This window comes from Pristis pectinata, chromosome 21 (genome assembly GCF_009764475.1).
Source record: "Pristis pectinata isolate sPriPec2 chromosome 21, sPriPec2.1.pri, whole genome shotgun sequence".
In the NCBI taxonomy this organism is placed as follows: domain Eukaryota; kingdom Metazoa; phylum Chordata; class Chondrichthyes; order Rhinopristiformes; family Pristidae; genus Pristis; species Pristis pectinata.
In genome coordinates, this window is record NC_067425.1 from 29,180,703 (window position 1) to 29,200,018 (window position 19,316).

Sequence of the window (19,316 nt, forward strand, 5' to 3'; positions counted from 1 at the left end):
CTTCTGGAGTAAGGCTATGCAACTGGAATTTTCTTCAGAGTCTAACGTCTCCGCTCAGATCCCTACAGCAGAAAGGTACTGGGTAACTTTGTGGAAAGGAAGGGGGCGGTGAGGGTGTTGCAGACAGGGTAAGAAAACTGCTCATGGAAAAGCAATGAGGCATTGCAATGAATCCAACCATCTAAGGTATTGCCAATGCTTCATTTCCAGGGTTAGAAGCGTCACTAAAAGATAATTTATTTTTATTTTGTTCAACAGATCATTATGCCCAGATAGAGAAAGGAACACAATAAGTTGATTTCTCATTTTCTTTAGGCTACTGAGCCAGAAATGGTACCTTGTAAAATGGTATCATGAACCATTGACGTACTTTTTGGCAGATGAAACCTTCTACTATCTATCTCCATCTTTCAATGGAGATAGATCCTCAATGCTAATTATCTCATTGTTTTGTCTTTAGCTCTCTCTGGCCTTGGTAACTTTTGATGGGCTGTTCCAATGAGACATAGGCCGCTTGCATTGACCCTGTTTTTTCTGTAACTAACCCTAGTTACTTGGCGACTTACAAAGTTCTGATGGCTCAATTAACAACACCATGAAAAACAACACACAACCAAGCTGCCCATAAAACCATTAAAAGAACAATTTCATATATCCCTATAGCTTAGCCATTTTTCATTTCCAAATATTTTTAACTGAGGCATTAGATGCCTCCTACCATTGCTCAGTGTTAATGCTTTTATCCTATTCCAAAGGCTTTAGCACATAAATATATATTGACACCTCACTGTTGGACCGAGGAAGTGTTGCATCTTTCAGAGGGCATGCTAAACTGAATTCCCATCTGCTCTCTCACTAATTCAAATCAAAGCACAGAAGTTATTCTTGAAATATGGTCATTATCTCATTTCTGTTCATGGGAGTTTCATTGGTTGCTACTTTGCTACTCAACAAGAATGACTTTGTTTCAAAAATACCTTATTGGTTGCAAAGTGCTTTGGGATATATTGTGAACAGTACAGTGTAAATACTCCAACATTTACCACTTAAACAAAGATTATAATAAGTTAAACAGATATAAGAAAAATGAATCACTTTAACTGAATGATGTTCCAGCAGCTTAAAACTCTAGGGTGTATGTTTCAGCAGATTTGTGACAACATCAGGTGATTACATTTCAGAGCATCTATCTCTGGAGGGAATGCAACCATTTAATTTCATTCATTTAATTGGCAAAATAGGAGAATTCCTTTTAATTTGAGAGCCTGAGATTCATCAATCATACAAAACAACCAAGACCTAATTAGTGGCAAGGCATGAAGCAGTCATGGAAAAATGTTCCCTTTATAATGGGTCAAATCTGTGTCTGATGTAAAGAGGAGAGTATTCTCTATATACCCCTGAACACATTTGATGAAACACCTCAGCGAGGACAATCAATAATTTCGATCTATTGCTGGAATTTTGTGCTCATTGCAAGTGCCGGTCAGATAAAGGGCAACAAGGGTAGAACACCAGCAGGTTCAGGAACAGCTACTTTCCTGCAACCATCAGATTCTTGAACTGACCTGCACAACCCTAATCCTACCTCAGCAACAGAACATGATGGACCACCTCTTGCACTGCTGTGGATTTGTCTTCGATTGGATTTTGTTTTTGCATTAATGTCTTGTTTTTGCACAGTCTTTTTTTTCACTGTATGATATAATTTTATGTATGTATAATTTATGTATAATTTATATTCTGTGTGTTGTCTGCACCTATGTGCCTGTGATGCTACTGCAAGCAAGCTTTTCATTGTACTGTACCTCACTGTACTTGTGCACATGTCAATAAACCTAACATGATCTGATTTGACTTGATTCAGGCTCTTTCTCACTGCAGCTCCTTTATGGCACAGCAAGACCAAGAAGGGGCTTTCCACAGTTATGTTACATTACCAGTGTATTTTCTTGGCTGTAAGGTAGTGAATTAACTGCAGTTTGGCCTCATGGGCTGATTAGCTTTTATATTCTCAGATCCTTATACAGCATGAGTACATTTGCATTAGGACTCAAACATTACAAGTAAACACTGTTGAGGACTAGTATCTGCCTACATCCAGCTGGAAAGCATAACAGCTCATCAAACTTCCCTTTTATGTCCATGTCTCCCCATCAATCTATTTCTGCCTTCATGCCGTGTCTGAAACTTACAATCTCTTGTGGTTGTTTGTCATTTCAGTGCGGAGATTCTCATCTCTTCTAGAAAATGCATTTTATTTCTTTTCTAATCTCTTCTAGTTTGAAGTTCTCCTTTTGTGAGGCTGGACTTCCAATTTCTTCAGAGCCATGTTGTCAATGCAAGAAGTTGAAATAACAGGATAAACATGTGTCAGTACCGTCAATGAACAAATGCCGAAATGCTCAGTGAGTCAGACACCATCTGTTGAGAAATGACACATGACAATATTCTTGGTGCAGACCAAACTTCAGTTCCAAATATTTTTAACTGAATCTCTATACATGCAGGTTGCTCTGCTGCTTGTTACCCACAGCATTTTAACTTTTAAGTGAATTTATTTGAAATCTGAAAAAAATGCAGAGGTTAATGAGAATCACATCACAGGCTGGTTCTCAAACCAACAATTCTTCTCCTCTCATTGCAAGTCTGTTCAGAGGTATACTGTGAAGCTTGTACAGCCAATAAGTATTCATGCAAACTAATGTCACACCTGGCATTTAATTATTCAATTAAACAAATACATTATTAGTCAAGGAAAATGACCCACCATTGACAGCATCTACAGCAGGTGCTGCCTCAAGAAGACAGCACCTGTCATCAAGGATTCCCACCATCTGGGTTATGCCCTCTTCTCACTGCTATTGTTGGGCAGGATGTCCCACACCACAGGTTCAGTAACGGCTACTTTCTACAACCATCAGGTTCTTGAACCTACCTGCACAACCCTAACCCCACATCAACAATGGAACACTACAAACCACCTCTTGCACTACCATGGACTTCTCTTCGATTGTATCTTTGTTTTTCACTAAAGTCTTGCATTTGCACACTTTTTTTTCCTTTTTTTCACTGTATGGTATAATTCTGTGTATAATTTATGTATTATTTATATTCTGTGTCTTGCCTGTACCTACATGCCTATGATGCTGCTGCAAGCACATTTTTCATTGTATTGTACCTCACTGTACTTGTGCACATGACAATAAACTTGACTTGATTTGACTGCTATTTTAATAAAGGCACTGGATGCTTTTATTAAATATGGATTAACAAGAAAAATCTGGCAGGAAAATGTCAGATGAAGACAGTATGCCAGACATCATTAAACAATCATCCACTAACGTCACCAATAGTAATAATTACAACTCTATGTTATCGCAGAGTCTAAACTTCTGGTGGGTTTAAAGTGCTTTGGAAAGTCTTCAAATTGAAAAGTCACCTTGCAAATGCAAATTCTTTCTCTTTTTCAGAAAACAGATAAATCAATCCTTCTTGAATGATTATACACAATATTAAAACACTTCTGAAACAAGTGCTATTAACAAACACTGGTTCTAAGAACAAAGCAATCTGACAGCAAAACAACGCCGTGGTAACTGATGCCCTTTCACTCCCCAAGATCCAAGTACATCATCAGGAATAACAATCCATTTACATTACAGCAAATTATTCATGTAAGTTTAGAAATAATTCCCAGTAATTACTACATGTAAATCCATTTGATTATAGTATTCTTCAGTTGTGGTCATTGTGCAATTAATAGCTACTTCATGTCAATTATCTATGTCGAATGTTTCCTTTCTCGCAAGGAAATAATAACTCTTTTGCAAATTGCAAGTGATCTCTTGTGACAATTGCATCTGAAGTGAAGAGGTTAGATTGGTGACACGTTAACAAATGTACTTCCTGTGGAATTGTGCGAACATTTCAGTGATACAATGCCGAACCTGCCTTGGTGTCACTCATCTTCATTTGAAGTGTCTCTGATGGCAGTAAAGCTAACCCAAGGTGTTTTGCAACAGCCTCACCATAGTATTGTTATTAATATTGCATTCCCTTTGTATTTCACTACTGCCATAAAAAAGATTCTACTCAGTAGATAAAGCAACATCTTTACAATCGGGTTGAAATCTAAAATGAAAATGGTGTGATGACAGGAGGTGTTTAAGTAATTGAGAGTACAAAAAGAAATCACTCTCAGGAAGCCAGAGCGAGAATTACAAGGCAGCAACTAAAGCACAATAATTTGTCTCACAAAGCCATTGCAATACAACAAACAAAGAAATCTATTAGGCATTGAAACAGGAACTTTTATTAAAAAAAACAGTGACAATGAGCATCTCTTCACAGATTATCCACTGGTAACTTCTGGAAGTTGAGTGCAAGGCTGGAGTGACCTGCACCTTCCCTAGGTTTTATTTCACCTCGAGCTTCAACACTTCTTGTGGTCCAGAGTCAATGAGACTGTCTCCTACAGCGATTTTATTAAAAAGTAAACCATTTTCAGGATACTTACTTCCCATGGAAGATGGCAGTGAGTTGCTTTGTTGAACTGCTGTGTTTCTGGACTTGAATTGGAATGACGTGCAATCATTGTGACTGGCTATTGCAAGTTTTGAGCTAGACCATCAGACCTCACGGTTGTTCGGCTGATAGATTTGATCATCAACGATGGTGCACCAGCAACACTTGTCCTTCTCACTATCTCACTAGCACGAGCAAACTCAATTTGTGCTTAAGCAACAAACAATCTGCTGCAGGAACTCAGCGGGTCAGGCAAGTGTGGAGAGAAATAGACAGTTGATGTTTCGGCTTGAGACTTTTCATCTAGACTGCTCATTTTGTGCTTATACTTGTAGGAACTGGATTTAATTACATACCGTCCAAATGGTGAGTGAGCCGGCCAGGCTCATGCTGCAGGAAGGTTCAGGTTGTGCAAACAGTGGCCAACACCCTGTACTAGACTAGCCTAACTATAGCCCATAGCTTGAGGAACACTGCCACTCAATCAGCATCTGAATGAGAAGAGATGACTAATGTGGGGACCAACATCAGAATGCCTGAAGTAGGGATATATGCTGAACATGTTGATTAAATATTCATGCCACCATGGTTTAAAGTCTGATTTAAAGTCAAAGGATTCACTGAGCTGTTACCATAGCAGAGGTAAGACTTTTGGATGATCCCATGAAGATTTGATGTTCAACTCCATGGTCAGGAGGACAAACAGACTTTATAGCAACAGTCGACATCAGTTCCACACAGTCTGTTGCCTCCCTGGTGTAAGGTTAAGGACCATGTAAAGGGTGAGAATATTCTGGGATAAGGGGTGGAGCTAGAAGTCATGGTTCCTGTTAGCATGGACAACATGGGAGTGAAAAGGGTTAAGGTTTTACCTTCGGAGATTCAGGAGCTAGGGAGGAAGATAAGAAGTTGGTAGCAGTCTCATCAACAGAATCACAGCATTATTACAGCATGGAAGGAGACCATTCAGCCTCTCGAGTCCATACCTCCTCTATATACTGGAACTCTAGCTGGTTCTGCTCACCTGTCCTTCCTCCATCACCCTGAAAATTCTTTCCTTTCAGATACTTACCTACCTCCCTTTTGAAAGGTTCAATTGAATCTGGTCCCACCAGTCCTTCTGACAGTGCTTTCCCAGACCCACTCACTGTGTACGAAAGATTTTCCTCATGTAACTTTTTGTTCTTTTGCCAATCAGCATCATTCTCTGTCCCCTGGTTCTTCATCCCTCCACCAATGGGAACAGTTTCTCTCTATCTCGTCATCATTTTAAATACCTTCATTGGGTCACCTGGCAACCTGCTCTTTTCCTGGAAGAACTTCAATAAATTGCTCTTATTTTACTTGTGTAATAGTTTATTCATTGAATACACAGTCTGAGATGCATTGCCCCAGTACTCTTGCTAGGATTTCCATTGTCCCTTTAGCTCAATGTGCTAGCAACTTAGATATCCCAGTATCAGTACCAGTAATGCCCTATTCTGTACTCGCTAGAAGAAAGGAAGGGGATGATTTTGGACTGTTTTTTGCATGTCCCTGTTACACATAAGTAGTCATGTAGATTACCAACCTAATCAACTTCCATAAGGATTGTACCAAGGCCTCCAACTCCCTTCCTTGTTTTTCTGTATTATTTTCCCCAAGTGCTTTAGCACTAGGATTTGGACCTTAATGCCTTCATAACATCAACATGAAGAATTTTCCAGTTATTTTTTCAATATTTCACAAAGATCTCTACTTAGGTAACGTACTCAATAGCAAATTCATTCCAACCAGCAGGACTATCTATAGCTACAGTGTATTGATAAATATCTGGGTATAGAAATATGACCCTTTAGCCAAATATTGTATGTTGCAAAGATTCTGTTTGGCGTCCATTTGCACATTTCATCTTTTCCAAACCGGCCTTACAATATCTGACTCCAGAAAAGTCCATTAGGATAAGCTAATTCAGTGAGCTTCAGTCAGCGATAAGCCAACCTTTTTTCACTTGCTGCACTTTGTGATCTATCCTTAAACTCACCCAACACCTCTTGGGCATGCACCTCTGAACTACATTTCCTTTATGTTTGTTCCAAATGCCTACTCTGCTAGATGCTTCTTAGAGGAAATTCAGCATCCCTCACATAAATATCAACAAAGCTGCAGATGCTGGAAATCTGACCCATAAACAGAAACTGCTGGAAACACTCAGCAGATCAGGAAGCATCTGTGATAAAAGAAACATAGTTAAAGTTTTAGATTTTCAACCTGAAACATTAACTCCGTTTCTGCTGATATGAAGAACTATCTTTCTATTATTTTTAAAATCATCGTCAGAAGAGAAAATGGAACATTGTAATAACAGGATTTTATTAATATTGTTTCAGCACACTGACCACATGCTGCTGAATAGCTCTCTTCACCAGTGACTGCGATACTTTGCAATACAGCAACATGTCACTATCAGCCTGGTATGTTCATTAGCTTCACTATCCTGCTTGCTCTCTGATGGCAGCCTCAACAACAATACCTGCATGTTGCTCCTCACAAATCACTAAGGATTGTTTTCAGGAGTCCAGACATCCAACCTCATTGCGTCATTCTCCTTTTGAAGGCTAGCTTGTGCTGCAAAAATATTGGTCCAGTCAGCAATGATAGCATCAACTCCTGCATGGTGTTTCTCCTGTCATCTATGCTCTCAGGCCATACTCAGTAGCACTGTTATCTGTTCTGTTGTCAGATCTTGTTGCTTTCACAAATATTCTTCCTCATTCCAAATTCAACTGCAAATTCTGTCATTCACATGGAATTCCTTCATTTCTGGTGAAATATTATTGCTTTGCTTCTTCTGCTAGAGCAGTACAACTTGCTAGTCTCTAATGTGTTCTCTGACCTGCCAATTAGACAGTCACCTACAGTCACCTATATATTAGCTATGAATGCATATGAAGGTGTGAATCCAAGTTCATGGTGCGTTGCTTCAGGAAGGCTAATAGTATCATCAAGAATGCCTGCCACCCTGGCCATTCCCTCTTCCCTCTTCTACCTTCTGGGAGGAGATGCAGGAGCTCGAAAGTCCAGATGACCAGACTCTAGAACAGCTTCATCCCCCCTGCTGTCGGACTTCTGAACCAATCACCTCTTTCATCTCCCCTTCCCAGTGGTGCTGCCACATTCTCGGACTCTTAACTCTACCTCTCTCAGTTATTCCATTATTGTCACTTTAGCACTTCTTTTTGTTTCATCATTTCATCATTGCACTTCAGATTGCACTTCTATCTTTGCACCATTCTGTTACTTTGTGCTTGTCATTGTATTTGTTGTTGCATTTACTGTTACAATATGTACTGTTTACTCTGTGAGCTTCACACAAGCAAGGAATTTCATTTCATGCTGGTGTATTTGACAATAAAATCATCTGAATCTGAATTTGAATTGACATAATGAAGTCCTTTGGTCATACTTGAGGTCAAGTACAGCAAATGTGTGCCCCTGTAATCCATCACCTCTGATCTATTTTTTTGCTGCTTATATTTAATTCACATGTATGTGTGTTGTGGGCAGAACCAGAAATGACTGCCAACTTAACACTTTCAAGGAAGTGTTGGCGAGCTGACTTCTTGAACTGCTGCCATCTATGGGATGAAGGGTCTACCACAGGTCACTATGTCTAACACTGTGCCCACCAACAATGCAGTAATGGCGGTAGCGGGTGAGCCATGCTTCATTTTCTGGTACATGTAAATGTGTGACATATAAAGGTGGTACCACATAGGTGGTATAAACATGATGCACATTCTTTACCACTTCTCCATATCTCTTGATGGTTCTTTATATTCTTGACTCCATATCCACATCGAATAAAAATCCAAACATAAGTTACAAATTGATGACAGGAAAGCGAAGAATAGACTTTGCTTGAAGAAGATAAAAAAGAATTTTCAACCAAGCAAGCCTTGCCTATGAGCTAACCACACTGGCTTTGGGAGAATACTTTGGAGGAGGAACGGTAAAATTTCTGCAGAGAAGACCAAGGCCACTGTCGTGTAAGTAAGTTTGTTGAGAATGTCATTGAGACATAGGCTGTTGACAGTCTCTTGGCTTGAGAACGACTTGCTTCTACTCCAGTTCCATGAGTCCTGGAGTGGCTCATGGTCAATGAGGGACTTGGAGACTTTCCTTGACGGAGATGGGTGGTGGGTACTGTAGGAGCTGCTGCACTCCTTCTGCCATTTATGCTGGGTGCCATGTTCCCAGTGAAGTGATTTGAGGTTCATAGTGCCATCCTGGATGTTCCTTCTCCACTTTGAACAATCATGGGCCAGGGATTCCCACAGTTATCTTACATGATTTCTTAAGGAGGCTTTGAGAACATTCTTGAAGTGTTTCCTCTGTCCTTCCAGTGATCTCTTGTGGAATCAGAGCTTTGAGAAGAGTGCGTCTTCGTGTGTCTGCTATCAGGGATGCAAATGATGTGGCCTGCCTGTGTTGGTCTGCTGGGGATAAATTAGGGCCTCAGTGCTGGGATATTAGCCCAGGAGAGGACATTGACGTTGGTTGACTTATCCTGTCAGTGGATTCGGAGGAGGTGGAGAAACAGTTTTGGTGGCATCTCTGCAGTGCTTTGATATATTCTGATGAAAATTCATTGATCTGAAGTGTTAACTGTTCCTCCTGCCCGAACTGCAAAGATATTCCAGCATTTTCTATCTTAACTCAAAAAACAGGAAGTGGAGGGGAGCTCAAATTGATTCGAGAACTCTTGACTCATCAAACACCATGGGAAATGCATTGGGAAAGGTGTTGTTGTTAACTAGTATGTTAGAGGGCACTGGAATAGGAGGAAACATGGTAACTTCATCAGCCTTGATGGGAATAACATTAGAAGAAGAGGACATAACCTCTCTCCTCCTAATCTACCTTGTTTCTCCAACACACCCCCTCCCCCCAGTTCCCCATCACCTGATTCTCTCCCCTTCTTTCCTCACCTCCACCCACTCCACCTGCCCGTCACCCACACACCCCTCCCACTGGGTCCCCTCCCCCTACTGTCCCCATCTGCCCTCCCCACCTCCCTCCCTTGATTCCGTGCTCCGCCTTCCTCTCCTGTCAGACTCCATCATCTGTGGCCCTTTGTCGCTTCCACCTGTCAGCTCCCAGCCTCTGTCACTGTTCCCACTCTTCCCTCCTCCTTCTGCCTATCCCCCCTCCTCACCGCCATCCACCTATCACTTGCCAGCACTTGCTCTACTGCTTCCCCTTATACTGGCTATTTCCTCTCCATCTTTCAGTGCAGATGAAGGGTCTCGACCTGAAATATTGACTATCTATTGCCCTCCACGGATACTGCCTGACCTGTGAGTTCCTCCAGCATTTTGTTTGTTGCTCCAGATTCCAGCATCTGCAGTCAATTGTGTCCACACTGGCAACCTTGGTCTACATGATCAATACATGAACCTTTCAGTTCCTACACGAAATGGATTGAAAGGTTTTTCAGAGCAGTTAACATGGTGGTAAGAGTGAAGATGAACCTGCACAAATTGATGCTGTACAGGAGCAAAGAAGCTATTCCATTAACTGAGATAGTTCAGACGCATGCGATACAGTAGCAAATCTTCTAATGCTTCTGAGAACAATAGATGCTTCTCTCATTGAGGCTTAAAAAGTTATAGGATTACTTTAATCTGAAACACTTGGGAATTATGGAGAACTACAGATTTGAAACTAAAAAGAAGTCAGATGAGACAGTCAGTGAGTACCTTGTCTCATTGAAGAATTTGTGTCGGCATTAAAACTTTGGCATTTTCTCAGACTGTGCTTTGCCTGAAAAGTTTGTTTGTGTTTTAAATGATGGAGTGGATTCAACTGATGAACATGCAGAATTTCACATTTTATTTTGCATGTTAAACTGTAACATCTGGGGATGAGGAAATTAGTTCAATGCGAGGCACAAATACAGCAGCAGTTTAAAATGATTGAGAGGAAGCAAAAGGCATCAGTTTCAAAGCAGAATCTGAAGCACTTGGGTGGAATTTGTGAATTGCTGCTGCAGATGCAATGGAAGCCATTCACCACATGTGCAACAATTCAAAACTGCAAAATGTTTTAACTCTTAAATAAAGACGGATACCTTCAGCAGGCAAGTCTAACGCCAAAATGACTCCGGTCTAATGAGCCACTGCAACCTGTTTAAATCTAACCAGTTATTTGATCCTGTTCTTCTGATGCCATTCCCACCAAGACTGATGCCATCACAACACACGATACAGTTTCCCGCCTTTCCAGGGAGCACTCTTCATTCTCTATCCCCTGGTTATTGGTCCCTCCACCAATGGGAAATGTTTCTCTCTATCTACTCTTGTGTCTATATCCTTCATCACTTTAAGTACCTCTATCAGACTCGCTAGCAACCTGCTCAGTTCCAGGGAGAACAATTAAGTTGCTCTCATTTTAGTTGTGTTATAGTTTATTCACTGAATACTTAGAATACATAGTCAATGACCCTATTACTCTGACACAGACTCTGAGATGGATTGCCCTGGTATTCTTGCCAGGATTCCCATTGTCCCTTTACCTCAATGTGCAAACAACTTAGAGATCTCAGTATCAGTACCAGTAATGCTCAATTCTGTACTCATCAGAAATTTGAGACAAGGAGGGAATGAATTTGGATTGTTCATTTCATGTCTCCGTTACACATAAGTACTCATGCAGATCACCAATTCGATCAATTTCCATAAGGATTGTACCAAGATCTCCAACTCCCTTCCTCGTTTTGCTGTATTATTTTCCCCCAAGTGCTTTAGCACACATTGGATTTAGACCCTAATGCCTTCTTAGCATCAATGTTAAGGATTTTCCTATTATCTTTTTCAATATTTCACAAAGATCTCTACTTAAATAACGTACTCAATGGCAAATTCAATCCAAACAGCAGGACCAGCTTTACCTTCAGTGCATTGATAAATATCTGGGTACAATAAATCTGTCCCTTTAGTCAAATATTGCATGTCGCAAAGATTCTGTTTGGTGTCCATTTGCAAATTTCATCTCCTTTTCCAAGCCGGTCTTACAATATCTGACTCCAGAAACAGTTCATTAGGATAAGCTAATCCACTGAGCTTCAGTCAGCGATGAGTCTGCCTTTTCTGACTCTTAACAAATCCTTGTTCAGCTGCACTTTGTGTCCTATCCTTAAACTCAGCCAACACCTCTTAGGTATGCACCTCTGAACTCTGAAAATTTCCTTTATGTTTGTTTCTACTATGAGCAACTGCCTTCTCTGCTTGGTGCTTCTTAAAGGGAGGGGCAGCATTCCTGAGATGGAGATCAAAAAACTGCAGTATTGAAGTGAGTAAAAATAATAGAAGATTGGGCTGGTATAGCACTTACACCACCAGTGGGAAAGGCAAAGTGCAGGAAGACTTCCAGTCAGAAGTATAGTTCAATGGTCAGTGCATTAACATGAGCATTGATAGTGTGGGAAGCTGCTCAATCATGGACAAGGATACATATGAATAAGCCCCACCAAGTAGCACTGATGAAGCAGGCAGAGAGCATGAAAACATATTCAGGCAGCCTATTGAAGTTTTAGACCGGATGTGTCACAGTGGTCAGTAAGTAGATCTATTGGAGAATAGGGCTAGTCAGAGAATCGCCGTTAGAGAACTGCAGCTACACTGAAAAGAGGGGTTCGGCATGAACATTTCAAAATCAAACGGGTATCCAATTAGGTGGGTGTGAGCAGTGATATCCTGGGATGCCTGCGTGGGTGTTACAGGACAGAATGCCAATATTCACCTCAAGCCAATGCTAAACCAACTACTGTAGTTCTCACCTCCCAACTTCTCATATCAGTCCCACTTCCTTCCCTTCCTTCACCTACCCATCTTCTCCCTCTCACCTATCACGCACCAGCTCGTGCTCCTCCCCTAGCCCCCCCCACCCTTTTATTCTGGCCTCCACCCTCCCCTCTTTCTTTCCAGTCCTGATGAAGGGTCCCAGCCCAAAATGTTGACTGTTCATTTCCCTCCATAGATGTTGCCTGGCCCGCTGAGTCCCCCAGCACTTTTTGTGCGTGACGGTCGTTCTCAACTGTCTGGCTGAGGTTGAAAAATCAGGTGAAGGAAGAGTTTGATAACTTAGAACAAAATGGAGTTCCTGTGAGCACATTTCAGAGCAACTGAGCAACAACAATCCAAGCAGTGTGCAAATTGGACAAAGCTGTTCAACTGTGGAGTGTTTAAAAGGTGACACCAAACCGGTCGTTTGATGATAGGCATAGCCCAGTACCTACCTTACTGGATCTGCAAACAGGGTTCTCACCAGTACAAATCTGTCACATGGAACTTTCAGTTGTTTGTGAATAAGGGAATTCAGGATGCTGCAATAATGAACGCACGTAACAAACAATATGCATAAGTAAAACAACCTTATACTTGAAATTATCTCTGCAAATCCTTCAAGCTACAGTGGGCAAGGTACTGCAAGGTACAGGTTATTGTTCACGCAGTCAACGTGATATGCTAATTTACACAAGCATTGAGGAAGAAAATCTTTGAATATTGGAAGTGTTCAGGCAGCTATATGAACACAAAGTCAGGCTCAAACAAAGCAAATGTCCAGAAAGAGGTGGTTTATCTTTGGTTAAAAGTAGATGCAAATTGATTGCAACCAGTCAAAGAAGTGGAAACATTGCGAAGACAAGGAAATCTGAAAAACATTGCTGAACTCGATACAGTCCTGTGACAAATTGCTGCAACAGGACTGCCACCACAGTACATCAAGAGAAACAAAGCTGCAATTGAGATAGGAGCATGTAATTAGCAATTGGTTTATTATTGTCAGCTGTGTCAAGATACAGTGAAAAACTTTGTTTTGCATGCCATTCATACAGATCATTTCACAACATAAGTACATCGAGGTAGTACAAGAGAAAAGCAATAACAGAATGCACAATATAGAGTTGCAGTTACAGTTGCAGAGGAAGTGCAGTGCAGGTAGACAATAAGGTGCAAGGGCCATGATGATGTTGAGAGATCAAGGGTTCATCTTTATCATACAAGAGATCCATCTGTTCAAGAGTCTTATAACAGCGGGATAGAAGCTGTCCTTGAGCCTGGTGGTGCGAGTTTGCAAGCTTTTGTATCTTCTGCCTGATGGAAGGGGGGAGAAGAGAGAATGCCTGTCGTGGGAGGGGTCTTTGGAGTTGTCTTTGGAGTTATCTGAAACTCCACTTATCCATAACATTTAAACTAGCATTCTCATATACTGTATATAGATAAATGGACAAAATATTGCAGGAGGCAGAATTTGCACTTGGATACCATTTCTATAACAAACTGACATAACATAAACTGAGGCAAAGTTTTCATGATAACTCTGCCTTGGATATTGCAGTCTGATAGAGAATAACAGATACATTTAAAAAGAAACAGTTTGAACAGAGGCAGTAAGATCTGCCTCCAGACAGCTAAGTCATCCAAACAAGAGAAACCCTGCCATTGAGGAAAAGCTCCTTTCAGACTGACTGAAGCTGCATCAATCTTCCTTCTCTGCAGTACCCAATTTCCTCACATATCACCACAATGCTCCTTCAGAATCAGGATCAAAACCTCCCATGGACAATTACTACAAAGACATGAGAAGAAGGCAGCCTTGGTCACATCCCCACACAAGCGAAAGGGACCTGTAGGAAAGGTGGTGGCCTCAGTGCCACAGCCTGAGAATCTATAGAAGGTGCATTGTAACAGAGAACATGGTGAGCAAGTTACTGACAGGCTGGGAAGCCAAATGACAACATATAGTTATAAAAGCCTGAACTGAGATTACCAAGATAATATAAAACCTATCCAGTTTGCCTACCACAGTGGGTAGATGAGCACTTGGATCGCCAAGGCAGGGAAAACTATGGACCAAGTGCTGGTAAATGGGATCAGTAAGATGGGTACTTAGAGTCATAATCAAAGAGCAATATAGCACGGATACAGGCCCTTCAGCCCACCGAGTCCATGCCGACCACATTGTCCGCCTAGCTAGTCCCAATTTCCTGCATTTGGCCCATATCCCTCCAGGCCCCTCCCCTCCATGTACCTATCCAAGTGCTTCTTAAATGATACTATTGTACCCGACTCAACCAACTTGACGGTTGGCATGGACAGGATGGGCCGAACGGCCTGTTTCTGTGCTGTATGACTCTATGACTACGGTAATATATCTGCAACAAAGTGGTTTAGATCGGGTTAGATTGCACTTGTGATTATTTGTGGGTGAGACTGGGAGTTTTCCCCAGGGCACTTCTCTGTGTGTAGTTTGCTTTAACACGGCTGCTGATTTCCTGGTATTAGTCCTGCCCCTAGTGAAGTCACATGTTGCGTAGTACTCAGAGAAAGATCAGGAGCGCATCACACTGAGATGTGGCATTAGTTAAAGGGTTTACAGTGTGACATCAATACCTTGCACAATGCATCTGCCAGTCTCGGTGCTCAGGTAAACAGAACCTGCATCACTATCTGTCCCTTTATTGTTTACTCGTTTTTGTACAAATCAGATGAGAGCTGCTTGCTGTGACCTCTGCACCTTTCAGTGGCATGGGCTCACTCACAACAGGAGACATTATCAGGGCAGACCATTGTGTGGGGAGCAGGGGCCCAGACACATGGGAGATCGCTGCGTGGCTCCTCCCCCAATCTTTTCCCGCACCTCCATGGCAGACTTTTAGATCGCTGTTCTGGCTGCTGTGGGAAGAATACATTGACACACTTCCCAGCAATCATCATTCCAATGTCGCCACAGCAGCAATGTCATCATGCCAGGAACTGCACAGGTCCCAATTTAATGCATAATTTGTGTGCAAACTGCTATAACACTATATGATGTTTTCACCAAACTTTGCAAATTTTAGTGGGGGATCTGATTGTGTGTTTTACGCAGCAAACATTCAGCATACCAAAAGAGGGTGAAATACAACTTGCAGACAGCTGTATTTTAAAGATAACTTTATTAGTCACATGTACATCGAAACACACAGTGAAATGCATCTTTTGCGTAGAGTGTTCTGGGGGCAGCCCGCAAGTGTCGCCACACTTCCGGTGCCAATATAGCACGCTCACAGCTTCCTAACCCGTATGTCTTTAGAATGTGGGAGGAAACCAGAGCACCTGGAGGAAACCCACGCAGAAACGGGGAGAACGTACAAACTCCTTACAGACAGCAGCCGGAATTGAACCTGAGTCACTGGCTCTGTAATAGCGTTGCACTAACCGCTACACTACTGTGCCTGGTAATTAGAGAAGTTCACGGACACTGCTCCAGAATAGAAGGTTTAGCGGCTGCAGTTGTAACCAGAGATGGGAAAGGCTGAGTAAAGTACACAAACACCAAAGTTTGGAGTGTTCAAGGGAGTGGATTGTCAGACTGTGGAGTGTTGGAGAAAAATGGAGGGGAGATTGTCCGAGGCAATTTAAACATGAGTTGGAATCTTTAATTTGAGGTATCAAGTGATCGACGACGTAGAACAGCAAGAATTGGAAATGGTTCATTGGAATTGGTTCAATATTGTCACATATACTGAGGTACAGTGAAAAACTTGTCTTGCATACCATTCATAAAGAACAATTCATTATACAGTGCATCGAGGTAGTACAAGGTAAAACAACAATAGAGTGCAGAATACAGTGTAACACCTACAGAGAAAACACAATGCAGATAGACAATAAGGTGCAAGGTAATAACAAGGCAGATTGTGAGATCAAAGAGTCCATCCTATCATACTAGGGAACTGTTTAATAGTCTTATAACAGTGGGATAGAAGCTGTCCTTGAGCCTGGTGGTATGTGCTTTCAGGCTTTTGTATCTTCTGCCTGATGGGAGAGGGGAGAAGAGAGAATGTCCAGGATGGGTGGGGTCTTTGACTATGCCGGCTGGTTTACTGAGGCAGCAAGAAGTATAGACAGAGTCCATGGAGTGGAAGCTGGTTTCTGTGATGTGCTAAGCTGTGTCCACAACTTTCTGCAGTTTCTTGTGGTCACAGGCAGAGCAGTTGCCGTACTAAGCTGTGACGCATCCAGATAGGATGCTTTCTATGGTGCATCGATAAAAATTGGTGAGGTCGATGGGGGACATGCCAAATTTCTTTACCCCCCTGAGGAAGTAGAGGTGTTGGTGAGCTTTCTTGGCTGTAAAGTCTATGTTATTAGTTCAAGACAGGCTATTGGTGATGTTCACTCCAAGGAACTTGAAGCTCTCAACCCTCTTGACCTCAGCACTGTTGATGTAAACAGGAGCATGTGCACCACCCCCCTTCCTGAAGTCAATGACCAGCTCTTTTGTTTTGCTGACATTGAGGGAGAGGTTGTTGTCATGACACCATGTCACTAAGCTCTCTGTCTCCGTCCTGCACTCCGACATCGTTATTTGAGATATGGCCCACTACGGTGGCGTCATCTGCAAACTTTTAGATGGAGTTAGAACAAGATCTGGCCATGCAGTCGTAGCGCACACTGTATGGATTTTACACATTCTCCCTGTAACCATGGAGATTTCCTCTGGATACTTTGACTTCCTCTCACATCCCAAAGATGTGCGGTTTGGTAGGTGAATTAGCCACTGTAAATTGCCCCTAGTTTGTAGTTGAGTGGTACAATCTGAGAGGAGATGATGGGAATGTGGGCAGAAATGGAGGAGTTAGGGTAGGATTGCTGCAGAGATGGCTGCATGGACATTGAGGGAAAGGTTGTCACTAAGCTCTCTACCTCCTTCCTGTATTCTGACTCATAGTTATTTGAGATATGGCCCACTACGGTGGTATTGTCTGCAAATTTGTAGATGGAGTTAGAGCAGAATCTGGCCATGCATTCATGTGTGTATAAAGAGTAGAGTAGGGGGCTGAGGACACAGCCTTGTGGGTTGCTGGATGATGGATAAGCAGAGTTCTGTGCAGAGTATGTGACAGTCAGACGGTTAAAACAGCCATCACAGAACAGAATAATCTACAGTTTGTACAACCTTAACAGCCATTTGGAAGTTGACACATACAAGGGTGGTTAATGGGCCGTAAAGTTTTCTGAAAATGTTAAGAAAATATAAGCGAGGAGGTTGATAATGACTTAATTGAAGAAGGAGTGACTCTTCAGCATTGATTGATCACAGGATTCTGAATCAGAATTGTTTTGGAAAAACATCGATGGCAATTAAACTTCTGTGAAATAAACATAACTGGCAGGAGATAAGGATGATACCCCAGTGTAACATCCTCTCAGCTTTACTGAGCAGCAGCGCAAATTGAGAAGTTAGCTCTCTGAACTGAGACCCCAGGTCCAATAAATTGGGAAGTTACCACCTGGTTGTAATGTGATAAACTCAAAGATATCTCCAACAGCATCTGGGATCTCAGTGCCAAGCAAAGGAACTGTCTGCTTCTCTGGTATTAAGGGATAATCAGAGGACTAGGTCAAGACAGAGAAATACCTATGTGTCATGAGACCACTCCCCCCCCCCCCACCACACTTGGAAGGCGAAGTCCTTGTACGAACTATCAGCAGCATTCAATTCCTTGCTCATCTGTAGCTGATTGACTCGATACCAATAACTAGGATGCTACAAAATTGGTGAAGTGCAAATGAAGGTGTTTCCATGGCAACCAATAGTCACACTGCAATGAGACAATAATGTCAGACACCAGAACCTGACCACTGATGTGGCAACATCTCATTGGAGAACAGAAGGAACAGGAGGGAGATGGTCCTAGTTTTGTGCGGAGGAAATCTATACTCATTAATTTGATTGAGTTTTTTAAGATAACAAAGAAGATTGATGAAGGCAAGGTGGTTGACGTTGTCTATATTTACTTTACTAAGGTATTTGATGTGATAGGTTGGTCCAGAAGGCGTGTGGGATCAAAGCAAGCTGGCTAACTGGATCCAAAATTGCCTTGGTGATAGGAGGCAGAAGGTAGTGGTAGAAGGATGTTTTCCCAATTGGAAGTGACCAGTGGTTACCACAAGGATCGATACTGGGGACTTTGTTGTTTGTGATATATATTAACAACTTGGATGTGAATGGAAGAGATATGATTAGTAAGTTTGCGAATGAGATGAGAATTCGTGGTATTGGGGATAGTGAGGAAGGTTGTCGAAGGCTACAGCAGGACGGAGAATTGATGGAATGTTGGGTGGACCGTTGACAGATGGAATTTAATCCTGACAAGTGTGAAGTGATGCATTTAGGGAAGTCAAGTAGGGGTAGGATATATACAGTGAACGGTAGGGTGCTAAAGACTGTTGAGGAACTTTCTTCAATATTGAATGTTGTTCAATGTTAAAGAATGTGGCAACACAGGTAAATAGGGTGGTGGACAAGGCATATGTCATGCTTGCCTTCATAGGTCAGGGCACAGAATATAAAAGTATGAGCTTTATGTTGCAACTTTGCAAAACACTAGTTAGTCTGCACTTGGAGTATTGAAAACAATTCTGGTCACCACACGATAGGAAGGATGTGATTGTGCTGGAGAGAGTGCAGAAGAGATTCGCCAGGATGTTGCCTGAATTGGAGGACTAGCTATGGGGAAAGAATGGACAGGCTGGGCTTGTATTCCCTGGAGCGAAGAAGGCTGAGGGGTGACTTGATGGAGGTATACCAAATTATGAGAGACATTGATAAAGTAGAAAGACTGAATCACAGGGCTATGAAAAACGAGAGGACATAGTTTTAAGGTGAGTAAAAGGAGTTTTAAATGACATCTAAAGGAGGAAGTTTTTTTATTACACGAAGACTGGTCGATATCTGGAATGCGCTGCCATTCAGGA